This window comes from Molothrus ater, chromosome 12, assembly GCF_012460135.2.
Source record: "Molothrus ater isolate BHLD 08-10-18 breed brown headed cowbird chromosome 12, BPBGC_Mater_1.1, whole genome shotgun sequence".
Taxonomy (NCBI): Eukaryota; Metazoa; Chordata; class Aves; order Passeriformes; family Icteridae; genus Molothrus; species Molothrus ater.
The window spans coordinates 21,019,818-21,047,541 of NC_050489.2; the positions used below are offsets into that span (position 1 = coordinate 21,019,818).

A 27,724-nucleotide genomic window follows, 5' to 3' on the forward strand; every position below is an offset into this window, starting at 1 on the left:
CTCATTAACAGCAAAAGCTCATTTATTAAAAGAAAAAATATGCCCAAAAGATGCCAGCACTGTTAATCCCGAGCCCTGTAGCTGGGCTGTAGATCCCATGCTAGTATTTTCCATGCAGAAGGGAAGTGCACCAATCCACAAAAAAAAAAAAAAAAATCACCAGGCAAAAAGAAAACATTTTTGAGTTTTGTAAAATCCGCAAGAGAGGCAATTAATATTCCCATTGTATGACTTTATTTTTTGTCTCTCCCTTTTGTCTCCAGTGCCCTTCCCTGGCTCAGCGCCCAGTGCCAACAGAACACCTTGCAGGATCCTCAGCAGCGCAGACAACGTAAGTAGCCAGCTGTCCCTTGATGCCCTTGTCCAGAAGCCCCCGCGCCCTGCGGACCCCGTGGAGCGCCCGCACGCCTCCTTCCCTCGCTCGCCCTCCGAGTGCCACCTGGGCTTCACAAGTAGCACCTTCCAAATCTCTCTGTCTTCAAGTTTGTGCATGTCTGTGTGGCATCCCTCCTCCTCCTTCACTCCCATAGTGGATCTCGTGAAGGGCTTCAGATCGGCCCCATTCATCTCCCTGGTGATAGCAGTGAATGTAGATAAATCTCTGCTGCCTGCTTGCTGCTCCAGTATGATTTTTATTTTGTCTTCCGTGTACACCTAGGTCAAAAAGTGGGATGTATACTGACGGTGGGTGAATGTGTGTGTGTGTGTGTGTGTGTGTCTCTTCCTCAGTCCCTGTCGTTCTCTCGCACTGAGGCACACAAACACACATCTCCCTGCGTGTGTTACACGCGTGCACACACATAAACACCCGCACACGGACGCGCGCGTGTGTGCACAGAGCACACACACATCTCCTCACCCCACTGACACAGCTCCTGTGCACCGACCCCAGGCGGTGTGTGCTGTGTGGCTGTGTGTCTGTACGCACTGCTCCGTGTGCGTGTGCATACACAGGCATCTCGCTACACCGTCAAACATTCCCTCTCCTCCCAGCAGAGGCTGTGTGCAGGCTGATCCTGCCCTGTGAGAGCGGTATTCCTTCCTCCTTTCCTTCCCTCGGCTCTTCGGAGACCTTCGCGTTCCCTCCTCGGGGTCCCTCCTGAGCTGCAGATTTGGCACCTTTCCCTGAGGTTGTCCAAATGGCAAATGGCATCGGCCGGAGTTCGCATTCTTGCAGCTTCTCTGGGCATTTCTCCCTCCATGTCGACTACTCCCTTTTGTTTGTTGTTGACTGGGCTGGGTGTGGTTGGGGTTTTTTTGGCATTAATTGTAAACGAACCTGAATGGCAAAACACGCCAACAGCTTGCGGGGAAAAAAAAGCCAAAAAAAAAAAGCAAGCCCCACACAAACGCCTTCTGCTGCGACAGATGCCCATGTTGCCCCTGGCATGGAGAGCGGGCACAAGGGGTTTGTTGATGAGGTTTTTTCGATTGTTGTGTTTATTGTTCGCATTTCCCTTTTCCATTTATTTCTAAAGACTCCAAGATGCCGGCCTCGGCTTGGAACGGAGCGGTGTCATGGCGGAGACGACGGCCTTTGTCTCGCAGGGTGTGAAAGCATCCGTTGTGCTGGCTCCACTGCGGCAGAATGATGTCTAAAGGGGGGAAAAGTGCTGGAAGTCCGAGTAGTGCGGCGCTGGCGGGGGAGCCCCATCCCCATGGTGCGCGTCCGAGGAAGGGCTCTCGGCGGAGGAGCCTGGTCTGTAATCCTGGCACTTGTGCCTCCGGTCGCTGCCTGCCGCTTGCTCCTGGGGCTCTGGATAATCTCCCTTGGCTCTACGGCACTGTCTGGCCCGCGCTCAGGGCCCCCGTAACATATACCCGCTGCCGCGATCGCAGGGAGCTGTGGCGTTGCCACTGAATGGATGGCACTGTGCCAACTCCGCTGCCATCCGCCCTTGCAGCTCTTTTCCTCCCTCCTCCCTCCCGCTCTCCCCTCCTCCTCCTCCTCCCGTCGACTTGATGTTAATTAACACACGGGTTAATTGATTTTAAAAGCTGAAGAATTACAGTTAAGTTTTCCCACAGGGTCCGGCCGCCTGGCACGCTACGCCTGGCGCGGCGCGGGGGCGGCGGCCGGGCCGGCCCTGCCAGGGCTGCTCGGGCTGCTGGGGCCGGCCGGGCGGCTGGCACCGCTGCCTCGTCCTTCCGAATCAGCACCGCTCTGTTTGCTGTCAACAGCCGGCACGAGCCCTCCCTCGCTCTGCCAGGCACCTGTCTGTCAGCAGGAGCTGCGGCACGGCGGCCCCGAGCCCTCGGCAGCCACGGGCGGCTCTCGGCGCTCCGTCCCGGCCCGGGCACCCCGAGCGGCAGCGAGCAGCACCAGGGGCCCCCGGCCGCCACGGCCCGTCCTGCCCGCCAGAACCCAGCTCCCCTCATCGGCTCCGGTGTGTGGCTTGGGGTGAAGCATCAACACCAAGGCAAAGTTAGTTTGTTGTGATTGCGAGAGAAATAACCCATCTGGGCTTCGGTTTTTCACTCTCCCTTGCCCCAGTGTGCCGCTGGTGAGGGTGACAGTGTGGCAGGAGGAGGCGCAGCAGCGCTGGGAACTTGCTGCTTTCACCTTCCTGTGCTTTCATTTTATTTCATTTTGTTTTTTAAAAGCATGAAGCAAGTGAAGCGACAAGAGGAATCCATTATGCAAATCAGGTCACATTTGCATAATGTCTCATGACTGGAATATGCAAATGAGTTGTATAATTTATGAGTGCCAGTGTCTGTCTAAAAGTGTTTCCCAGAATTTATAAAAACTGCAGCGTGGAGAGGCAGCTGCTGGCTGCCCTGCCAGGAGGGTCCACACTTGCTTTGCAAAGTCCGCCTGAGTCTGGGAGTGCAAACGTCTGGGAATGGGAGCGGAGCCCCCCTTCCCACCCTGTCCTCGTGCTTTATTTATTTCCCATTACTCCCTCCACCAAGCTCCCACCTGCTCCCCTCGAACTTCTCTGAGGAGGCAGGGCCCGGGCAGCGGGCTGGATGGGCGGGCTGGATGGACGGGCTGGATGGACGGGCAGCCCCACAGGTGGCTCAGCCGGGCTCCCTCGCGTCCCCCGGGGCTGTCACCGGCCGCGGGGCCCGGCACCGCTCAGGTGAGCGAGCTCACAGGCGCGGTGTGCGCTGAGGAGCCGCCCGGAGCCCCTCGCCAGCCGCAGTGGGATGGATTCCTGCTGGTTTGCTCTGTGCCAGCTCCGTCCCTGCTCGGATCTGAGCCCCGTGACCCTGGGGACAGCTGCAGGCGCAGCGCAGGGCTGGCACTGCCAGCCGAGGGACCCGGAGGGTCCTGCCCAACGCCACGGTGTCAGCACTGGAAAGGCTCTGGAATATCCGGACATTCAGGCAGGTATTAAGACATTTTCTTTTCTTTTCTCCCTCTTCTTTGCATGTCTGCTGATCTGGGGAGCACCAAGAGGGTGCATTTGGGATCTTGCACCTGGGCAAGCCACTGCACAGTTTTGAGCTGTCTGCACAGGGATAGATAATAATGTGCAGGCCCGTGGAAAGCTGTGTGGGTCACAGTCTGCCACTCTGGGCAGCATCTGAGGAGAAGCAGAGGGATGGGAGAGCCCAGGGGTCAGGAGAGCTCAGTGTCAGCCTTCCTCAGCTCTGGGAAGTCCCTGAAAGGGCTTTTGGGCAAGCAAGTGTGATTTGCTGTTCTCAATAGTCTGCGTTTCAATTGTAAAACCCAAATGTTTGTCTCCCTAGTTCCAAATCATTTTTGGTGTTAGATGTCTCCAAAGTGAAGAATCTCACACTTTCCATCATTTTCAAAATACTGTGGCTGTGTGTGTGGTTTGTTTAGTGGATGCAGGTACAGGCAGTGACAGTGGCAGTCACACTGAGCATCCCCAGGACAAAGCAGTGAGTTCATAGACTGTGCTTTTACCTGTGGCTGCACATTTCTGGTGTGGGAACATGAAGAGACCCTCACATCAGGTACAAGGCAAACCATCCTGTAGTCTGTGTGACATGCCAGCGAGAGGCAGCAGCACAGCCAGGCTCTGCAGCATCTTATGCTTGTTGCTGCTCAGGGGTGGTGCCTGCCCCTGCACCAAGGGGTGACTGTCCCCATGCTGGTCCTTGCTGAACAGAAAAGCAGCTGAGTCTGACCTGGAGAAGGTGCAAGGGCAGGGAACAACTGGTGTGTCCCCCTGGAGGTAGGGGGCTTTGTGGAGAGCAGGAAGGGCTGAGGGCAGTGGGAGGAAGCAGGATGGTGGCCCTGGGGAATTCCCCACAGCTCCATGATCAGTGGATACATCCTGCAATGCCAGGAGTCAGAGATCTTTTTAACCTCAAGGCAAACCACCCTGTTTCACCTGTCACAAAGGCTCCTGCGGGCTGGAAAGGAGAGAAGGATGTCTGCTTCCCTGTTGGGGTCTTGGGTGTAGCACCAGCAGATCCTACACTGGACTGGTGTGGTGCTCCAGATGGGGACCAGGGATGGGCAGGGCTGCCCAGCACCAAGGCTGGGCCATGGCTGGCAGGAAGAGCTCTTGCTGTGGGGCAATGTGCAGGTGCCAGGGGTACTCACTCTTTGTTTGGGGAGAGCCCATTGCTGTGTCTGGAGCTGCCCCAGCGTATCCTGGGCTGCTGTGGGGACCGGTCCCAGTCTCACTCCTTGTGCCAAGGGCTGCATGGGGAGCTGGTCCCAGTCCCCATCCTGCTCTGGGCTGCTCAGTGGGCTGGTTCTGGTCCCCAGCTCACACTCTATGCTGCTTTCTGATATTTTTATGAAACACCAAAACACATGAGTGTTCTGTTGTGGTTTTGATGCTGCACCAAGGGCTGGAGAATGTTTAGGGATGAAACAGCTTTTTTTGGGTGGGAGAAGGAAAGGTCATCCAGAAGGGGCACCAAAACCTCTGTCTGCCAGACAGGATTGTCTGGTCTCTGCAGGTCAGTAACAAGGGACAGCTCATGGGGAATCTCTCACTCACACCGCTGCTCATTCATGCTCTGGGTTTCTGTTGAGGTGGTGGCTTTTGCCAGCTGAACAGAGCACACCTGACAGATTCCTGTTGCTCTCTTCCAGAGTTCTCCTGTGATTCCTCACCTGTGGCATTGGAAGAATTCCCTGCAGCTCCATACTTGGGACTTCCTGGGGCCTTTGTGTGCAGGACTTGCTCTCTGTCCCTCAATGAGATAAATTGTCTGAAACACAGATCCAGGGCCTTGGATCTGTGGCTCCTCTGTGCCTGGGGCTCCCCAGCAGAGCACAGTTTAGCCATACTGGCATTGCCTGTTGTTATCATTTCCAACAAGGGTTCCCATTCAGCTTAGAGTCACTCCACCTCCTGCTTCCATTCTCCCAGTACCAATGCTGTTTTGAGCAGTAGGATACAGTTACAGAGAGCTCTCAGGAAACTGCAGTTTCCTTCCCACCTCTCCTGGGCAAGGCATGCACCATCAGGCAATGCCAGCCTCGGCTGGATGGATAATCCCAATTTTCCACTCTTGTTGATGCCAAACTCTGTGGCAGTGGCAGCTGCTGATGCCAATGCAATGACCCACATTCTGAGCTGGCAGCTCTTTCCCTCCCTTATTCAGTCTTCCAGAAGAAGGGTGATGTACAGACAGACTCAAAGCACTGTCTGAGCAGGTCCATGAGGGCACCAGTGTGCCAGCAAAAAGCATCAGCCATTGGCATCACATCACCAACCTTGGCACATCTGAGGGATGTGCCCAGCATTAGGAACAGCTTGCCTGCATGGGCCTTTTTGCCTGATGGTTATAGTTCTAAGCAAAGCGTGTAAAATCTTTAAATCTTTAACAAATCTCTCATAATTCCCAGCTAAGTAGATTAAAGCTGACTGCAGGCTTTAAAAAGAAGGAAGCTGATCACTTGCAGGACAGAGAAAATAAATAAAATTAAAACAATCACAGTGTAAATGTGCAGCTCCCATGTTCCTGGTGCAGATAAAATTAGGGTGGCAGGATGACAGCCAGACCACTGGTGCTGGTTTGATGGAGGCAAAGATTCAGTGAGATGAGGCAATACAGCACAATTCTGTATCAAAATAATGACTCAAAAGCATCAAAGATGCTGCAGGCAGATTTTATCAGGATGCTGCACACCTGGGGAACAAAGTGGTGCTGTGTGGACAGCTTCTTCAGCAAAACAGGACAGGCTGCTGAATTCCCAGGCAGAAATCAGGATCCTTGTTAAGATTCATCCTGGTGTTAAGGTCCCGAGCATCAGACCAGCCTGTTTGTGGCTCTGGTACTCTCTTCACAGTGCTCACTGCAGCTGATGTGTGTTTGTAAAGATAGCTGGGATTGGAAATTATATGGTTAAGTATCTTGGCTCAGTGGAGTTCAGCCACTTAGACTTTTCTTCAGTGACTGAAGGAGCAAATTTTGTAGGATTAGGCTCCTATCTGGAGAGATCTGGTGTTTCTCTTCCTTAGAGCCATGCGTTCCTTTCTTAAGTGTGTATTTCAGTATCAGGTAGAGGAGCATCGCGGGCCGCAGCTGTCACGTGCAGGGGAAGCGCTCCAGCCAAGGCCAGCAGTGCTGCTGCAGGCCATCCCTGCAGCCACTCAGCAGTGCCAGTCACTCAGTGCCAGCTGCTGCTGCCCCGTCTGCCTGCTCACGCAGTGCCTGTGCCTCCTGCTCCCCAGACACTCTGTCACCCTTTCTCCTGCTTTGCCCTGCCTAGTGGTGCCCACTCACTTTGCCAGCTCAGTGATTCTGTTTACTTTGTTTTGCCACTGTCACTGTGCTGTCCCCAGACCCAGCACTGGGACTTTCTGCTCCAGTACCTACAGATGTGTCTCAAAGGTAGCACCATGATGACCCCTGCTAAAAACTGCAGCAGTATCTCCTGCTGCTGCCATCATACACTTGAATGGAAGCACTGGTGTTTGATCCTGAAGATCTGGGATAGCAGCAGGTTCTTGGGGTTTGCTGGTGAGCCAGAGAAACAGGTGATGCAGGACAAATCTTCTGAAGGGACAAAGGCTGCTCAAACTCACGAGCATATGCCCAGAGAAGGGAGATTTGGCACTCGCTCACTTTGGCAGGTGGTGTTTGGCTCTTTGAGAGCAGCTGAGATTTGGGAGGGTTTTGCAAACTGGGTGGGTGGTCATGTCCCTTGTCCCTCTCCCATCCCGTGAGATGAGCGGAACAGACCTGGCACAGGTGACTCAGTCTGGGCCCTCACTGCTCAGAGAGCTTTAATGGCAGAAGGAAGAAGCTGAAGTTTCCAAAGCTGCCCCAGAAAAGGGCTCCTAAAATGGTGACACTTTTGTTCTAATGAAGTTACACTTTATCTGTTCAGGAAGGAGATGGCTCAAAACAAGGGCGGGAGGGTGCCCTGCCTTAGCCCAACTCTCCCAAAATGACAAGAGGTTCGTGTTGTTGCTCTCAGGTGACCATACAATATGTACTCAGATGCTGTACTGAGGTGACATCTGCTCCCCTTCCTCCCAAACAGGCAGCTTCCTCACCCTACAGACTGCCCCAGGGCACAATAAGTAGGTTAATGCTTGCTTTAGGGTTAGCCTGAGGGTGAGGGTTCCCTGCAGGAATAGCAGAGTGAGGTTTCCTCTGTGCCTGTGTGAGTTCATGTGTAGGGATGCCTCCAAGGCAAATGAATTCCTACTGCTCCCATTTCATCACTGTGTGCCTCTTCCTCCTTCTTTGGGATGGGGATGTTCTTTGGGATGACAGAGCTTTGATTTTAGTTCTGCCAGGCTCATATGCTTTTTCCATTTGTCATTTGTTCTTCCATTTCCCTGCTTCCCAGTCCTCGTTCTGGCCAGGCAGGGAGTGGGAGCTCCAATGGTTGTGTTGGCCATGCCTCATGCTTCTCATGCCTGTTTCTTCTATGGCCAGACTGACTCCCAAAAAGGAAAACAAACAAAAACATGCCAGTGGTTTTGAATTACAAATCTGGGTGTTCAAAATGCATGAAATGAGAAATTTCGGGTGCTTACTGCAACATGAATCCACCTGTGTTGGACATGAGTGGCATTTCCTATTTATGCTCAGACTCTTGAATACAAAGTTAAAACAGATGTCAAGGCAGCTGTGGACGGAGAAAACAGCATCAGGTTGAAGAAGAGGGAGGGTTTGGTGTGTTCATCATTACACACTTTGGCTGTGGCAAAGGAAAGTTAAAGAGGTGCCTAGAACCAGGTATTCAAAATGAATTTCCTATTTGTATAGTAATGTGTGAAGTTCCTGTGTTCAATTTGCATGTAAATATTGAGTTATATTGTTACATAAAAGTAGTATTGACACTTTCCATGGAAAGATTCTCTTTTTGATTGCTTGCCATTTCTTGACCTACATTCCCAAACCACAGAACCTGCCATGCTGGTGTGGTTCAGCCCAGCCTCAGGTGTGAGTGCCTGTTCTTTGGTGACCTGCTGTGTGCACAGATCCTGCAATGGAAATGGATCAGTATGTGGCAAACATGGTGAGTGGTTGTCATGTGAGGGGTTCCTCATCCCTCTGTTGTGGAACCTGAAAGTGTTGGTGGATGTCAAGCAGTGGCTCCAGAGCTGCCTGGAGTGGCCTGGAGTGGCCTTTAGTGGCAGATGCAGCCGCAGGGTTGGAGTGGTGGTTGTGTCACTGGAGGCAGCACACAAGCCAGGATCCTGGCAGACAGCTCCTTGTCTTCCACAGCCAGAGCAGGAATGTATTTCTTTGTGGAATTGCCAAGCACTCACAGTTTTGCTTGAAACATACAAAGTGCTATAAAGTTGTTAAGTGCATCACAAATTAGAGCTAGACACCTTGAACCAAAATTAGAGGATAAGTCTTGCTCTTGAGTCTCTCTCTGTCTCTGTTTGGCACTTGGAAAGTGCAGATGATGAAACTTTTTTCTTGCAAGGGTGTTGAGATTAGGGACTGCCCTTGGAGAACGAGAGTGATGAATGTCATAGAAATGTCACAAGCAGATTAATAGCAAAGTTTTGTGAGAGGTTTGAAAAGTGGGCACTAAATGCAAGTTGGAGCTGGAGCCACACACTGAGCTGTGGTAGGAAGCAGTGACTGATGCCTTTTCTGTGCATGTATGAATTAATAAGTACAGGATAGTGTGAGATGTGCATCAGAGCCCATAGCAAATGCTTATGCAGAATATCCCAGACTATTCTGGCAACCTTGATTCTGTCATATCCAATGTTCCAATAATGTCTTGTAATTGTAGTGTTTTTCTAAAATAGTTCTACTGTAAGCACTGTTCATAAATTAGAAATTCCATCTGCACTTGTGCATGTTCCCATACTTAGTCCACCTAATGAGAACTGCGAGGTTCATTGTCCTTTGAAAGCTTTCTCAGTAGTAAATGTGATCAGAGACACCAGAGCATTCTCTTGGCTATCAATCTGCAGATAATAGAAGGTCCATTTCTTAAGTACACACAAAAAAGGAGAAGAAGAAATACTGGCTATGACATAAAATGAATTGTCTTCCTCCATGCCCTTGTAACCTAGGGCATGTAGTGCAGGCTGCCAGCCATCGCTTTGCAGATTTAGAAGTGCTGGAATCTCTCTGTCTGTAGCAGGCTGCCTGATGGATTGGTGAGTAATGGACTCAGGGAGTGCATTACCAGCACCCAGACTAATGGCTAGCACTTGCCCATGGCTTTGGCTATAGATCATCCTCTGTGCTATTCATAAGCTCTTGCCAGTCTGTCTCTGGCACTGCTGCTGCTGTAACACTGTTTGCCTGAATCATTCTGCACCAGCTGCCACGCTTCCAGAAGGTGAAGAGGAGAAGACAGTGAGTGCCAGCTCTCACTCTTTGGAGGACAGGTGAAAGGATAAGGTAATGGACATGATACTCGCTCACCCAGTGTTACTAGCACAGTAGCCTGGAAAATGCATTTGGGTTTGCTCTTCACCATGAGGCACTGTCCCACCACTGCCTGAGGTACCTGTGCCTGGGATCTTTTCTTTCCCAGGCAGACCAATGTTATGGGTCATGGCAAGATAGGAAGGGGAGGCAAAGGTGGTTGGGGTGCTGGGTATGCCTCTGACATGGCTTCTGGAGTGTTGGAAGAAGTGTCTGGATGGTGCTGTCAAGATTTGGCTGTTTGTGAGCTAAATAAGGTAAAATCAACCTTCAAAGGCAAGGACCATCTCCAGGGCTGAGCTCTGGGCTGGCTCTGATGGACAGGGCAGGTGTATGCAGAGAGGAATGAATTGCTTCAGTCCTGCCTGGCTCAGGAGCTTTTACTCTTCCTTTAGATTCCATGACATGAGTAGGACTCCAGGGTTGTGGCTTCCTTGTGTGATTGGGATGAGCTGGATTCCTCTTTCCTCCTTCCGCTTGGACCACTGCCCAGCCATAAGGAAAGAGCAATCCAGTCAGCTATTGGTTTAAACTGGTGACCCACCCCACAGCCAGGGGTGTGAACCATGCAAGGGGTGTGAACCTGTTCCAGCTCCCGAGTGCAGCCTGGTCCCATTACTGATAGTGAAGGTGTAAGACTTGCTCTGCTATTCTGGGCTCTCTGGCTTTGTATTTTTTGCAAGTTATGTTAATAAATTTCTGCTGTTTTTCTTAACATATTCCTGATGAGTTTTTGGAAAGGGATGAAGTCTTCATCTAAGGAACTTCCTCTAGAGCAGTCATAGTAAAGATTGCTGCTGAAACCAGACAGCAGGAACAAAATTGTAAAAACCCTGCAGATGAGGGAGGGACGTTTTTCAGTTCCAGGCGTCCTGCGCAATAAGAATAGCCCAGACTGAGCAACAAACACTTTACATTTTCTAGTACTACTTTACTTCAGGTGTTAGGGACGTTGTGCCTTTTAAGGGGATAGTAGCAATGACACAGATGTTCTTGGGGTGCTAGATATTACACTCTTTTAGAGAAAGACCTCTTTGTACCAGGGCTTTCATTTAGGCACTTCACAGGAAGTTGGGCACCTTTCCATTGCTGGGAGCAAGGAGCAAATTCTGGTTCTTTGCATTTTTCAGATTAATTCCATCAAAAGTCACCATTAATTCACCAGAACTCTGGGGGTATTTTGGCTACTGAAACAGGTGGCAGATTCAGATTGTTGCAAAGAGGGGTGATGCTGCTGAACAGGAGAAGCTAAACCCAGAAATTCCCAGTGAGCATTATCCATCAGTTTATTTGCCTGCTATTTTGGGAAGTGTTTCTGGTAATAAAGCGTCATCAATCTATTATTTCTTTTGGCCAATCTCTCTCAGCCTGCCTATATAAAACTCATTGTGGCCTATATTTAACTGAGAATAACCTCTGCTTATTTCCTCTCTTCCACCATGAGTTTTATTCCTTTAACAAGCACAACAGCATGCTGCTCCGGCTTCAAAGAGAAAATTAATTCCGTCCGCAAAAGGGTCAAGTGCTGGAAAGTGCATAGCAATGCAGTTTGCATGGCAGGATCCAGGAGATATGATGCTAATAAGATTCCAAGATGAGAACAGCAGACTGGCTCTGGGGATTCAGATGAAGGGTTCTGTAAATTTTAAAAGAAATGGTCTCCAAAAACTAATGATGTCTGCTTTCCAATTCATTAATAATGTGAAGCAGGGAGATGGGAGTGAGAACAGGCCATGCTTTGAAATATCAGAATGTAACGAGGAAAAAACCAGCGAGAGCTCATCTCACCGGGGTCATAAAGCTCGGAGGAGCAGGCGGCTGCAGGGGAACACAGTGGCGGTGCCTGGAGGGAAGGAAATTGCACTCTGTGTTCTGCCATCTGTAATTTATGCACAGACTCTTAGCCAGCATTGATGTAAAATTTCTATGCAGAAAAAGATGCTGTTGTATTGACAGATCTTTTTCAACGGTCTTGTTTAAGGTGACTTAGTACACAAGATATTTGATGAGTTTTAAAAACAGATATGAATTGCCTTAGCATATTTACAAATGGCTTTTGGTAAACCTTCCCCTTCACCTTTCTGCATTGCATGCACGAAACCTTAAGCTTGTTTGTAGTTAATATTGGAAGAAAACCCCTCAGGCAAAGCCTAATGAACTGAGAGCAATTCTGAGCTTCCCTCTGCAATATCTTGAGAGCCTTTGCCTTTCCAAGGGTTCTTGGACACATTGTGTGATCTTGTTGCTTTGCATCACGACAGCCTTCCACTACTGCTGCAGGATTTGTTGGTGCTGCTGCTGTGCTGATATGATGCTGGAGTCTCTCCCTTGTGCCTGCCAGGGGCAGCCAATGGAAAATGTCTGTGCCTGAGCACTTTCCTCAGTGGCAAGTTGTGAGGCAGCAGGATTTGCTCTGACTTTTATTCTGACAAAGCTAGCATGATTGTACAGTGAGGTTAAAGTCTTCCTCCTATCTTTTACTTTAAGCTGCATGACACTTTTCCATCTCACCTTGAAACCTGTCAGCAATGGTGATGAGGTTCTGCCAGAACCTCAGTGCCATTGAGAGCTCTTCAGAGGGAGGGGGGCTCCACTGGCAGCCCTCAATCTGCCCATGGGGCTGCCACTGCAGGGGGACCCTGTGCCCCAACCCCAACCCCAACCCCAACCCTAACCCCAGCCCAGCCTGTGCCAGGGCAGCCAGGGCCCCGTGCTGCTGCTCCCTGCCTGAGCTCAGCTGGGTCCTGCTGTTTGCCAGTGCAGGCTGTAGCCCAGGTAAGGTCAATTCTCCTCTCTGCTGCCCTGCCCTGCCCTGGAGCCCTTTGCCTGTGTCTGCTCTACACTCTCCAGGGGCCATCTACTTGCCTTAGCTCAAGCTGCTTTCTCTCACCTGCAGGCCTTGCTCCAGACAGGTGACCTCTCTGAAATGCAGGATTCAGAGGGGTGTTCCAGTAAGTGACAGCATGTGCTGGGAATCCCTGTCCCCTCAGAAGAGCTGTTTTCATGAGGGCTCATGCTGAGCTGCAGAATCAGGGGTGTCTGGGGTTGGTGGGTGGTTTGGGGTAGACAGCTCTTACAGCCTGAAAAGGAGACTGGAGCTGAGGTTTGCTTCCTTGCTAAAGCCTCAGCCATGAAAATGGGTGAAGTGGGGCTCTGCATCATGGCTGCAACATGTTCACAGAAAAGGTTTCTATTACAGTGTTTGTAAGTACTGTGTATTGCTTTATCCAGAGATTATAGGGCTCTCACTATTGACAGATGTGCCTCAGCTGTCCCTAAAGCAACCATGGAGCCATTGGCAGCAGCTTCAAAAGCCACAGCCTTCACCTGTGGGAGTTTTTTGCATGTCCTTGGTCTCCAGTGAACACATATAAACTGACTTTAAAGTGAACAGCAGGGTGATACAGCCATGTGTATCAAGTCCTCATATTTGCATCTCAGGTGTTTCCTGGGGGAAATTGTGTCCTCAGGAAATCTCAGGAATTTCCTTGAGGGTTTTTCCAGTGAAGTTCTTGGTTGTTATTCAGTATTTTCACACTTGCCTGCAGCCATGGTCAGTCAGTGGAAGCAGGTAGGTGCTCAAAGCAGCTGCAGTGGAGGCACAGTTGTGAGCTCAGGACTGTCTCATGGCAGTGGTAAAGAGGTGAAAGCCAGCGGGTGTGGGGAGGCCCTTTTCGGTGCTGTTCATCACGCAGACACCGAGCAACCAGGTTGATTTCAGTGTCAATGATCTTCCATCATAAACTGCTCTGGTTTGCAGCTTGGCAGTAACATCACTGTAGCCACCAGGACCTCAGAATAACCTGCTAAATTTTTAAAGCCTTTGCTTACTCCTGCGTTTGTCTGTGCTCCTCTGGCTATTCAGTCCAGCATTCATCTTTTTTTTCTGGGTTTCCCCTCACTCTTGTGAGAGCATGTGCCTCTCAGTGATGGGTGTAGTCATTTTACAGCTTCTGCTTCCCCTTCCTCAGCATCCAGCATCCATGTGGTGCTCACAGAGGCTGCACAGATCCATTGCTCCTGAAAACCAGAGCCTGTGCTTGTCACTTCAGTGTGTGCCCAGTGACTGGTGTTTCGTGTGTCACCCCCTGATTCTCCAGGCAGAGCTGAGGGTGCTGCAGCGAGGGGAATGAGCAGGGGCAGGAACATCTTTGCACCCTTCGCCCAGCAAATCAGGGCACAGCGAATCAGGCAGGGAAGATCTATATTATCTGAGCTGCCTAGTAGCAGATTTGTTGTTTCACCAGAAAACCCTGAATTTCCACTGATGCGATCCAGAGCTCTGCCAGAGGGACTGACCTGATGGTGTTCAGATGTTGCCACATGATCCCTTTTCCACTCCTTTTCACACACAGTGTGTGAAAACACACATTTTCCCAGCAGTGCCCTTTCCAGTGCTTCAAACCAAGCCAGGCTGTCTGATTATTCCTCATGACAAGTGTAAAAATGCTGGATCCACAGCAGAAAACCTCTTGTGATGAGGAAGCTCTCACTGCAAATAATAAGCCAGATTTCTGTGGAAACCTGCACGGTTCCAGACCCTGGACAGGCCACAGGTTCTACAGCAGGATTCTGTTCTCGTAACAGATACCCAAAGTCAGATTTTCTTTTAACTTAATATGAAAATCTAGAATGCAGTCAGCATGATGCTTCTTGGTATGCTTATTTTTATACTCCAATTATTTGTTTTGTTCTCAACATCTCCTTCCATTGAGATGGAATTTTCTATACCACCTGTGTATGAGGAGTGAATGGGACTTAAGGACTATGGGATCAAGACAGAGGTCAGTTGGGGTTTTTGTTATCTGAGTGGAAATGGGCACCATTTACAGCTGTGAATTAACACACTAACTGGTCTTTTCCATAGAATAATATTTACATTGCAAAGTTGATATTTTTAAGCTGTTGTCTTTAGGTTTCAGTATTACCAGGCTTTAGAGTCCAGTGAAGTATTTAATTTCTCATTACACTTAATGCTTCACCTTCTGTCTCCAAACTCAGAAAAAAAATGTTTATTGTTTCAGTAATATTCTGACAATATTTTATTATTTTTCTCTGACGCCAAAGGACAAAAATAATTTAATTTCCCCAGCATGAAGATAATGCCATGAATCCCAGCTCTGTGGAGGGAGCTGCTCTACAGGAGTGCTCGAGAGCCTCTTCCCTGGGTACAGACTCCCTCGGGCTCCTAATTCCTCTGTGTCTCCCAGCTTTGATTCCTCCTTTCTCTTTGCCTTATTTTTCCTTTTGACTACTTTTCTATGCTCTAAGGTCAAGGGTTTTCCCTATGGAAGGAAAAAGTTTAGCCTTTCCCAGTCTTTCCCACACCATTTGGCCACCCAGCATCAGCAGCCCCACAGCAAGGCTGGCAGTGCTTGGGCACCCAGGCAGGACCAGCAGCGAGGGGCTCCCCAGTCCCCTCACCTGCCTGCACGTGAGGCAGGGAGGGTGTGCACCCATCCTGGTGCTGCCCTTCTGCACTGTGACAATGTGCTGGAGCTTTCTGTCTGAGGGAGCTTGGGGAGGGGAGAGGGAAAAAGGCTGTTAGATCTATCGCTGGCAATTTAGATTCAGAGACATTTCATCTGCAGTTCCCTCAAGTGTTGAATTGAATAAAACCAGAGCAGCAGTGGAAAAGGAGGTGGGGGAAGGGCTCCAAGCACTCTTAGCTAAACAAAAAGAGACAGGCAGCTCATAAAAAAGGAATTGCACCCTTGAGTTGAGAGTCTGGATTCACAGGGCAGGGAGGAGGCTGCGTGGCAGAGCCCACCCATGGGCAGGGGCCAGGCAGCACTGCTGAGGGCTTCTGGCACTCCTGCAGCCAGAGCAGATCACAAGGCTCATTTCTGGGTTTCCTGATTTTCTGTTGATTTTTTGAAGCCCCTGTTGTAAAATCAAGCAGGAAGAACAGAATCTCAGGCTTTGGTTGCAATTAAAAAAAACCCGTATTCTTCACTTTCCAGTGGTTCAGGAGAAAAGCACAAAAGCAAAACTCTCAAGGGTCAAAAATTCAGAAGTAACTTTCTGTTGGGGGCCAGACTCATCATTCCCAAATGCAGCTGTGAGGTGGTAGAACTGTTCTCACATTAGGTGTTTTTGTTCCTCTGCCTTTGAGGGAATGGCTGCTGGTGGCTGCTCTGGCCATGCACTGCAGCACCTGGATTTCTCTGGCTCTCCTATTCCCCAGGTGTCAGGTGAGGATGGTTTCACAGGAGCACTCATCCTGGCCAAGGCTGGAGGAGAGCCACAGCCACCAGAGAGAACTGGGTCACAGCAGACAGGACACCTTTGGGGTCTCTCCTGCCTTGGGGGTGTGGTGCCCACGCCCCCGCGGTGCCACGGAGGTGGCTGTGGCTTCCTGCAGGTGGGAAGGCAGAGCTTTTATTTGCCCCCCTCCCCACCTTCTTTCCTGCCCCTCTGCTCCCCTGTTACATGTCAGTGGCAGATCTGGTGCCTTACCCTTTGCTCAGCCCTGCTTCGGAACAGGTACAGGTGTGCATACAAAGGGCACGTGCTCAGCCCTGCTTCAGGGCAGGTCAGGCTCCACAGCCAAAGCCTGACCAGCACTGAGGTGACCCTGTGCTACACGTGGGCAACCTGGGCAGGTGTGTGGCACAGGCCTGATGGCAACTTGGCCAAGTGTTGTGTTTGCATTACAGTGTTCCCTGCCTTTGTGGTGCACCTGCAGAAACACGTGAAACACAAAGGTATGACCAGGGTGAGGAGCTGGGACTCCTCAGGACAGCACCGGCATCTTCCCTTCAAGTGACTTCAGCTGTAAAACAGGGGTCATGATTCTTACCTGTGTCACCAGAATTTGGGAGTCTGATTAGCCACATCCTGTAAAAGACTGAAGCAGCCTTACTGTAAATCCTGGACCAGAGACCACAGAGCAGGAGAGGCTGTCTCACAGGCATGTATTTATGCTGCCCTGTTTCCCTGTGCTATCGATCCAGCAGCTTGCTAAGATACAGCCCTGCCTGCTGTAGTGGTCTAATTCATTTTTAAGCATCATTATTTTTCATGTTGTGGTCCTCCCCTGCTTCGGGTGCTTCTCCCCACCCCTCCCCAGAAATGCCCATTGCTGTCTGTCTCTAGGCGTGAGATGCTGCCACATGTGTGTGTGCATACCAGGGAGATGGAGAGGCAGCTTCAGCTACACTAAGCAATTAAACTCCAGTAGCTCAGGGATGAGCAGGAGGCCGTGATTTTCTTTTCCTTTGCAGTAATTGCCTCTGCAATCAGCTTTGATCACCCGAGAGCAGAAGAGATGAGTGCTGCAAGTTGACATCAGTGGTTTTAATATATCCATTTACATATACAGGAGCAGTGCAGCATACAGCTTTCCACAGCGCCTCTGACCTGAAACCATCGCCGCTCCATAGATACCTCATTTAATTTAATACTCCACCACGCTGCGGAAGCCGTACGGTGGGGATGGGAGGGGGCATAATCAAGCCCTCACTCTCTCTCTCTCTCCGTGCATGTCTGTAAAAATGACATGAAAGTAATTGCTTTTGAAAAGCAAAGCAGAAATGGCACAATTGATTCCACTTAAATGAGAGGAGAAGGGCTGGGGGTGGGGGATGCTCACCCTAAACATGCCACCTCCCTTCCTGCTGCAAGCACGTCGCTGCGTGGGGCTGCGCTGGGACACAAGAAAGGTGGGCTTGTCTGGATGGCAGGGGAAGGAGGGAAGCTAGGGCAGGCAGTGCTGCTGTGGGCAGGATGCACCCCTAGGTGACCTCGGACCCACGGGCAGAGGCTGTGGAGACATGTGATGTGACATGCCCTGCTGTCACAGGCACTCCTGGTGCCTGAGAGCGGGCAGGCAGCTTCATTGCACTGAAAATCCCAGAATCACCTGCCTGCCAAGCCCACTCACCTGCCTGGCAGCTGGGAGAGGGGGATGATGAGGGGGAGGCATCAGCTCCTCTCCGTCTCTAATGTATCCCTGTTGACAAAGCTCTGTGAGCCTATGATTTTGGAATCCATCCAGTCTCCTGGTGCTGCTGGATGCTCACCCTTCTGCCAAGGACCTCCCAGTGCCTCCCTGTGACCTGGCACACCACTCAGCCCTCCCATCAATGGAAGCCAGGACCTGGCACCATGGGCTGTGCACTGCCTCTGTGTGCTGAAATACATCTTTAATGTAGACATTAACATGATTTCATGTTAATTACATGCAAATTGATTATTAGTATATTTATTGAATGTTGACATCAGGGTGACAGTCTTCAATAAATATGTTTTACTAATCAGTTAGCATTAATTAATATTGAAATCCTCTGTAGGTTTAGCAAGTCAGTGAACATTGGTGAGGCCCCTCTGTTGCTGCCAGTGTTGCTGGATGTTGGCAGTGTTGCTGGCAGCACTCAGCTGTGCCTGGCAGCGCTGTGGAGCACAAGTGGGCCCAGGGGGTCCAGGGGCAGTGGCAGTGCTGGAAGGACAGATGGACACATGCCCCAAGAGAGAAGCTTCAGGGAAACATTGCTTTTGGGAGAACCACCCATGCAGCAGGGCCTGCCTGAGGGCAGGGGGGCTGCCAGCTTGAGCCAAGGTGGTAGTGGCCAGGCAGTGCTTGCAAGAAGCTCTGGAGACCCCTTTCTCCAGGACACAGGGCTGCTTGCGGGTATATCTGAGCAGCAGAAGGAGGATGCTGCTCTCACCTGCACGCAGGACCCTTGGTCATGGCAGGGCAATCCCCTGCCAGCAATGCAGAGGAGTCTGTATGCTGCATTTAAACCACCAAGCCAAAGACCAACTCCTAAGCTGCCTGGGCAGCATTTTCTCTTGCCTCCCCATCCTTAGCAGGGCAGGAGCCATACAGTGCCTGCTGACTGTGCCTTCTCTGGCCCATCACAAGAAGATGAGCAGCATCCCTGAGGAGTAAATGGCCAAGGTAGCAGGGAGAGTGGTTCCATGCTGGGGTCAACACTTGAGTCTTGTCATGCTGATGCTCCTTGGTTGACAGTTATGATTCTTCCCTGCTTCCACCTTGTGCAAACACCTTAGAGCTGGAACACCAAGAAATGAATATGCTGAACCCTTAGAGCTGCCCCTATTCAGACAGATGGACAGGCTGTGGGGTGCCTGAGCCCCTTCTGCTCTGCGGACAGCAGACACAGGGAAAATGCCTGAAGAGCTCAGCGTGCAGCTGCAACAGGAGCTGGGTGTTTGGTTACTGGTTAGAATAATTTTGGTCTTGCTCAGCTGCTCTTTGCTTCCCTCACTGCAGGGGTCTGACACCCCTCCTGCGAGCAGAGGCAGGTGCCCCAGCCAGCAGGGTTTCTGCTTTCCTGAGCTGGACATGTCTGCCTGCTGCGGGCAAGCATGTCAAATCACACCTACCATATTGGCTTCCTGTCCCCAGAACATCAGATTTTTGCAGCTAATGTGTGGGGGGTGTCTCCTCCTGCCAATCCCCACCCCCAGCAGCATCAGGTCTGTGCTGTTCGGGGTTTTGTTAAGCCGTTTAGTATTAATTGATTTTTTTTTCCATTTTTTCTTTCTTTCCCTGGGCGGGTCAATAGCTGGATGCTCAAGAGCAGAGGATCTATCAACTGCAGACCAAGCAGAGGGAGAGGCAGGCAGACCTGGAGCAGAAATGCAGCCAGAGCAGCAGCTCAGCCAGGACCTGGGGGCCAGCCACCAGCTACGGAAGGGAGCTTGGAGCAGGTAGGAGAAGATACCAGTCCACTCGAGCTCAGCAGCCCAGGCTGAGAAGGGAGCTCTATTTGCTGCATTCATAGCAGTAATAATAATCTGCTGCTCTTGTTTACATGGCAGCATGAGGAAGGGCTGAAGATGTGACAGTAGAATCTGTCACCTCCCAGTGAGGAGGGAAGATGGGAGGCAGCAGGGAGATGGCTACAGCTGTGCTGGCTGTGAATGGGTGGTGGGATTTCAGTGGCTGTGGGGGTGTGATGGCTGTCATGCACAGATGTTGTGGGTGTTGCTCTGCTGCTGACCTTGGAGAGACAAGAAGAGGATGGCCACAAAAACACTGCCTCAGGGCAGAGCTGTCCTGGCTAGTGGTGACATTTACATGCTGTGTGCCAGGAGATTAGGATTGCTCAGACCTGTTCAGCCATGCTGCTGTAGACAAAACCCTCAGCTTGCTCCTGGACATCAGGGTGGGAGCACCCTTGTTCCTGCTGCAGGCCTGCTGGGCAGCCTGTGCCACTCTACCCCTGTGCTGGGTCTGTTTGCCCCTGCCCCGCCGCCCACCCCTGTATTTCAAAAGCTGTAGAGTCAGATCCTTTGTTCAGTGTGCTCCCGTGTGTGAGCCTGGCTTGGGAAAGCACATTGCTCCCACCTCTGCAGCCATCAGGCTGTCTGCCACATGGCAAACAAGGATGAGGAGAGCTGATCCTGGAAACCTGGGGAACTCCTGCAGCTGCACACTGCAGCATTACTTGCTTAACCTGGTATCCACTTGCCATTCCCTTCAGCACCACACATGCCATTAAAAAAATGTGTCTATTTTAACAACTTGCTAGTGAAATATGCTTGGGGTTCTGGTAGAATAAACGAGGTACTTATGACATTGGAGCACCAGGTACCAGCATATTGGATGCTCAGCACCGCTGGTTTGTCTAAAGCAGCTCAGAGGACAGCATTTAAAATAGAGTTGGGGGGGGTGTCCCCCTTATTAGTCAAAGTGGAGACATTTTGTTTCATTTGATGTGGTGATGATAAATATATTCCTATGAATATGTTCATATAGCTATATCTATTCTATATCATATATGTTCATATATCAATACATTGCAATATACATGAACACAATGCACTGATTACATTTATTGAATTTGAAGGAAAGTTACAAGGTGTTGTTCTATTTACTCGCACATCATCCATTGTTTTGTGTGTGAGGAGTCAGCCCAGCATATGGGCTGAGCTGTGCGTGGCAAGCTTGCATTCCAACTGCCCACAGTGAAGGTGGGAGCAGGATATGTGTGCCTTTGTCTGTGTTTGTGGATGGTGGCAGATGGATGAATGTGGGAGAGGGTCAGCATGTGCCTTTGTTTTGCTCTGCATATGCATATGGATGATTGTGTGTTGATTTGTGCAAAGACAGCATGGCAGGGTAGGAATGACACTCTGCTTCTTCCTACTCCCTTCCCTTCCCTTCCCTTCCCTTCCCTTCCCTTCCCTTCCCTTCCCTTCCCTTCCCTTCCCTTCCCTTCCCTTCCCTTCCCTTCCCTTCCCTTCCCTTCCCTTCCCTTCCCTTCCCTTCCCTTCCCTTCCCTTCCCTTCCCTTCCCTTCCCTTCCCTTCCCTTCCCTTCCCTCTCTCCACCCACTGATACCAAATTCAGCTGAGCCTTGCTGTTGGTTTCAGTGTGAAAGTGGCAGATAAAACAGCCTAACTCTCAACTTTCTCTTACAAACCTCCCAATTAAGCATCAAGCCTTGTTATATATAAATATAACACTATTCTGTGGCAGAACAGTGTTCCACCTGGCTCAGTGTCTGGCAGCAGTTTATGGCCTTGTCTAGGAAAGAGCTCTTTTCCCCTGGGAAGAACAGGGGAAGCTTGTGAAATTCACCAAAATGCTCAGTCACCTTCTGTGGTGAAGGGGCTTCCTGAGCCCAAGGGGGAGCCTTTGTGTTTAACAGCCCTTGAGGAATTTTCATCCATAACTTGTCAAACTAATTCTGTAACTCAGATCTTATCCAGCTTCTGCAAAGTCCTGTAGCAGTGAGTTCCCTTGTTTGACCATGCTTGGATAAGAAGACACCTCCTTTGGCTTGTTTTGAGCCTGTCCCCTGACAAATTCCACTGTTTTCTTGGAAAAGGCCACAACAGTCGCTCCTTAATCACCTTCCTATGACACTTCTGATTTATAGGTCTTTGTCATGTTTTCTTCCCAACACCCTTCTTCTAGATAGAAGGACTCCAATGTATTTTTCTGAGCCAATCCCAGCTGCTGATGCATTTCCTGTTGGGGGACCCTGGACCTCCTAAGGCTGGTGGTCCTGGCTCCCTGCAGCAGGCAGCAGGACTCCTGTGCAAGGAGTGCCAGGTGTAATTTAGCACTGGGAGCATGAGCTGTGGTCCTGCCCTTTACAGAAAGACTGGCAGCACTGCTTGTCAGCCCAGTCCCCCACCTGATCATGAGCTCTCCTAGTGGATGAATTAAGATTTGGCGTATCGTCGTTTAATACAGCCCCCATGCTAATGTCTTTTTGAAATGAAGCTGAGAAAGCTGTTAACCTCGGTTAGCCAGCTGTCCTCACCGTGACCTGGATAAATCATCCAAGCAGGAGCACTGGAGAACAGTGCTCTGGCTGTTTTGCAAAACGGAGTTGGAAGGGAAGGTCTGTGCTTCCAGCTCATGCCATGAAGACTCCTCTGCACCAGGGCAGCAAAAGGACCCATGTGTTCTTACACCAGAGACCCTGATGGGGCTCCAGGCTGTGTGTTCACTGGTACAGCCCCTCCCCTGGCAGCTGCTGAGGGGTCACAGCGTCACACCACAGGTGGGAAAAGGTGATGTGTTGTGTCTGGAGAAGAGAGGATGAATTCCCACAGGGACTTCAGGGACAGGTTCCCTCTGCTCCTGCCATTGGGCAGGTTTCAACATCCAGCCCTTCTTCGTGACCATGTGGTTTTCCACATTCCTTCCCTTCAGCTGGGGGTTGGATTTTCCCCGGAGATGTCTCCTTCACCACATTCTGAAGGCAGCTGGCCTTGAGCTGGGAAAAGAGATGAAGAGGACACTTTGGTGGCTGCTGCCAGGACATGTGGATCTACAGAAGCAGGGAATTTCTCTCCATGAGCTGTTTTGACATTGGAACCTGCTATCTTTATAAAGGCCTCATTACTTCATCTGCTTTCACAGGGCATCTGCTCTCACAGCTACTGCTCTGTGTGGCAAGGACTTCTACTAGACAGGGTGATTTCTTTTGTGATTTCTCATCTGGCTACTTTGTTGGGGTTTGGGTTTTTGGTTTTTATTTCTGTACGACTGAGGGAGATCACAATATCAGCTGTGTGTAAGAAACTCCTGGAAAAAGGGAAAAAAGCCATCTGCTTTCTATGTCCATTGCAGGAACACTCAAGAACTACTGGCCAGAGCCTCCATCAGGAAACATTTGGATTAGGAACAGTTTTCTAAAGGGAAGGAGAACAGAGCAGGTGAGCAGACTGCGAGGGCCCAAGGATCCTGCTCACAGGAGAGCTTTAAGGACAGACACACAATATGCAGGGTACTTCTAGGTTCCCCTGTCTCAGAACTGGAAGACAGACTATCAGTCTCTTGATGTTCACATCAGCATTGCTCATTTCCTAAATCTATCCCTGCTCCTACCTTGTAATACAGCTCTGCCTTTCCAGAGCCCCACCACAGTCTCCTGCGGTGTTTTCCCTTTTACTGCCAGCCTGCCTGGTTCCAGGTTCCCCAGGAGGCTGTAACACATGCTGAAAAGGAGCAAGCAGAGCCTGGAGGAGGTCACTGGGTGATGAAGGCTCCAATCCCACCATCTGCATTACATGTCCTGCTGTGCCACAGGCTTTGGCCAGAGTCCCACCCATGGTGGGGAACACATGAGTGGATGAGGCAGAGATAGGAGTGTAGATATGCTATCAGAACTTTTGGATTCAATTTCCCTTCTCAGCAGAATAGCTGTGTGCAGTTTCTTACATGTGCTGCTCTGCAAATGAGCTGTGCAGGGCACGGCTGCAGTCAGAGACCACCTGGAGAGCATGATCTGCTTGGAGCATGCAGTTTGGCCGTGCAGGGCTGGCACAGGCAAGGGCAGGCTCTGGCTGATGGACAGAGCCTGCCTCAGCTCCTCAGGGGCTGTGGGAGTCTGCTGCCCTTTGCCTTGCCCCACAGTCGGAGAGCAGCCACAGAGCATTCACAGAGGGGGGAGGAATGGTCACAGGCATAATGCCCTGTACCCTGTGCCACATGTACCCTGTACCATGCACTGTATGCCACATACCAGGACTCAGAGCCCTTCACAGACACCCTGTCAACATCAGCAGAGAGACAGGGACTGAAATACACGGCCAGGACACTCAGGGGAGCCAAGGTGAGCCATGTTATTTGTGTAGACACCAGTGAGGAGCCCCACTGGATACTTGTATCTGAGAGCCAGCTCTACAGCACCGTCATTAAAGAGGGAATAAAGAAAATAATAGAGCATTGATTAAAATGGTTGGCAAGGCTGATTTCTCTCCATGCAGCCTCTGACGGAGCAGACTTTGGGGCTGGGGAGGAATAGGCAGCCTCCAGGCTGTGAGGCTAATGCAGAGCCATGGCTGTTTGTATAACTGCAAAGCTTTTAAGAGAGACTTGGGAAAACTGGCTTGGATTCCAATGAATATTTACAATTACACTGCTCCAAAGCTGAATCCAATCACAGCACTGCAATGTGCAGGCTTCGTGCATCAAAAGAAAATGAGAGGAAAACAGGAAAGATGGAGTTGCCTTTGGAGGGACTTACAAACACAGATCTCTCTGCTTCTGGCAGAACTAAAATGCTTTATTTCTGATAGGAGCAATTTATTCTTCAGGCATTTTGCTTGATATTAGAAAGTGCCTGGCTGGTTTTTGAAGTGAGTGTCTTCAATAGAAAGTCTTTAATTCAAAATGATAGCAAGAAATGGAAAGTGTTGTGCTTTGTAATTTTGATATTGTGCTTACAAACTCCAGAAATAGGGGAGCATTACCCAACTGGAGCAGGGGCCCCTTCCACTCCCTTCCACTGTGTTATTGATCACCATGTAGAAGCAGGCTGGGTATTTAAACCATGCCGCTAATATGGAATTTGGCTGGTTACTATGCTGGTTGAGCGTTCACTACTGCTCAGTATTGGCCTCTTCATTCTTGCAGTAGAAGGTATGCAAAAATAATGGTGATGGGGAATTAACCTTGATAAAAAGATGGAGAATCTGTGACTGCTGAATCATTGGTGAGAGCGCTGTGTCACAAAATAGGAAGTGTGTGATGAAGCAGAGATGCTGCCTGAAGTAATAACAAAACAGCACCACACAGCTGACCTCTGTCAGCTGCTGCTCTGGTGCCCGGTCTGCACAGCCCACACTGGCCATCCTGCCCATCCTGCCCACACAGTCCATGCTGCCTGCAGCTCTTACCTACAGGACTGTAAATAGTCAGTGGCCTCGATGTGGTCCCACAGCAAGAAACACTACTGCTCTCAATTAATTTGAAGTACTTAAGGTATAGCCTTGCATTCCATCATGCAGACATTCCTTAGCACCACAGCAGCACAACAGCAGGCGCTTCAAAAGAACCAGATTAGGAGTTACACTACAACATTCAATTTGTTTGCCATGGTGTCTGCTTACAAGCACACGACTTGGGAAAGCCACCTCTGCAGTGCAAGCCCCCTCCTTCCCCACAGCACACCAGGCAGTGTGTCCCACCCTGGACAGAGGGCAGCGGGGGGCTGCTTCCAGCCTGCACTAATCCCTCCGTGTGGTTTGAAGATGATGCTGTCTTCTGGTGCCTGTCACCTCGTGGATGCACAGATCTCTACTGCTGGATGGCAGTGTGAAAGGATGCTGGTGGGAAATCCCAGGAAGCTGGTTTCTGATCTGAGTCAGTCACGCTGTTGGTGCAGAGACACGCTCCATCACACGCAGGCATGGCACAGGCTGTTCCCTGCAGCTTGGCACAGGCTGGAGTCGATAGCCCTCAGCAGGAACTTGCAGTCAGTATTATACCGTCTAAGAGGCTTAAAATCAACTGTGAAGTTTCAGTATAGCTACAAAAAACCTGTTTTCTATTTCTCCACTGGTAGCTTGTTCTAGGAGAAGAGAGTGCAATTTGGTGATTGGTTCCTGGAGTCTGGTTGGTGCATCCATGCTGGGGTACAGAGGCCACAGGTCCCACAGTGCTTCCAGGAACACTCTGCCAGCCTCAGCCACCCGCAGCCCATGGGCTCCAGAAGCAGAAATGGGCTCTTGCATTCCATCAATGTGAGTGGATATTTTTCTCCCATTAAAATGTTTTATTTATTTTTGAATATATATGAGCTTTGGAGTTGCACCACACCCTGTGTTAAGCAGTCTGACACAGCACAACATTCAAAAACTATCTGGTTTTTGCTTTTTTTGTTATTACCTGCTAATTTATGGGGTGCTACCGGTTCTTACATTGAAGGGGTGACGAGAACTCATACTGCAGGCAAACTCTATTTGCTAAACTTTGTACTATAATCCCCTTCAGTCTATTTTTTTCCAGCCTAAAAAGACTATCCACTTTTTACTCACATGGAAAATATTCTTTGTATTTGATCGTCCTTGTTGGTCTTCTCTGAAACACTTCCAAATCTTTTTCTTGAGAGAGGCAGACAGAGCTGCATATAGAAATCACAGTGCAGCTTTCACTATGAATCTGTTCATTGGCAGAACTGTGATCTGCTCTCCATTATTTTCTTCATAATTGTTAACAGTCAGTTTGCCTTTTGGGCTGCTCCTGGGCACCAAACAAACGTTTCCACAGATCTATCTCTCCATCTTCATCTGATTTTTTTCTAGCACAGCCCCAAGCCTAATTCCTGAGAAGGAACAGAGCTACAGCAGCTGAGACTGCAGTGAGATCTTGTGAGAAAAATGGTGCAAATGCCCCAGATCTTCAGCAAGGTTAGGACCACCTGGCTGTGTCATACCTTGGAGACTGGGGACAGCTGCTAAACATCTGAAAAAAGGAAGAAATTATATAAGGTCAGCAGACCTGGCCTCTTCCAGACAGATCTACCCTCGAGTGTTTGGCCACCTGAGGGGCTGAGTAATGCTGTGGAATGCCGATGTAGCCAGATGAATCAGTGCTGGTGTGAACTCCTATCCAAGAGCACAAATAGCACCATGTTCTTGTGATCCTCCTTTGCATTTCCTTCCTGCAGATTCCGGGGTGAGCAGGAAGGGATTGGGCTGCCTGACCTCCAGTACCTACAGTCATGAAAATTTGCCTGTTACTCTGAAGTCAGTAACTTTTCTAAGATAGCTTCAGACAGGCATTTGGCTAGGCTTGAAGACATCAAGAGATGGCAAATGCATGACATCCTCCCCTGGCAGTCAGTCCCTTCACATCACTCCTACTGTTTTGGCTTTTTTCTCTCATGACTGCTATGCCAACAGGGCTAATGAAGCTTTCTATGCAGCAGCAATATGGTCTCTACTTTGTTTCCCTTGGGTTTTATCCTTTGTCTTAGAATACTCCTTTCTTTTTGGCCAGAGACTTAAGGTTAACCATGAAGGGAAGGGAAGGGAAGGGAAGGGAAGGGAAGGGAAGGGAAGGGAAGGGAAGGGAAGGGAAGGGAAGGGAAGGGAAGGGAAGGGAAGGGAAGGGAAGGGAAGGGAAGGGAAGGGAAGGGAAGGGAAGGGAAGGGAAGGGAAGGGAAGGGAAGGGAAGTGGGGGACCCTCTCTGCTTCATGTCTGTACCCCCATTACCTCCTGCCCTTTGGATGTTCTCCTTGTGCTCCCCACCACCAGTCACTTTCCATTTACCCAGCTCCCTCTCGTTTTTGTCTCCCCTCAGGCCTCTTGCTTTTTCTTGACTCCCACACAGTGCGGCCATCACTGCTGGCTCGGAAGGATGCCCCAGAGCTGCTGATGTGGCTGTCCAGGGGCGCTATCCCTCTTCCAGCAACTTAGTGATTGTAATTGCAAGAACCACCAATGCCTTGTGTCCTGTGACCAGACACAAGAAGCACTGCTTTCTTTTAATTTGCTCCTTCCATTTTCCAGCAGAATTTCTACTTCCTGCTGATTTCCATTTCTTGGTTCCTTAGAGGAACACATGACAGGTCCTCCAGAGCTTGTGTATGCCCTTAACTCACAGAGTCAAAAAACAGAGATGCAGTTGTCAGAAGCAGCACTGGGAATGTGCCGTGATGGTGTGAATACACAGCAGCACCAGCAGCGGGCAGGAGGCAGCCCCAGGGAC

The 27,724-nt window shown here is 50.2% G+C and overlaps 1 long non-coding RNA gene across 1 annotated transcript; it reads left to right on the top strand.

The window, feature by feature from the left end:
* Positions 1-162: 162 nt before the first annotated feature.
* LOC118691191 (uncharacterized) lies at positions 163-26,944 on the top strand. The gene is made up of 4 exons (XR_004980978.2): positions 163-331; positions 19,332-19,476; positions 25,577-25,754; positions 26,316-26,944. It is a non-coding gene; the product is annotated as an uncharacterized LOC118691191 (long non-coding RNA).
* Positions 26,945-27,724: the final 780 nt, after the last annotated feature.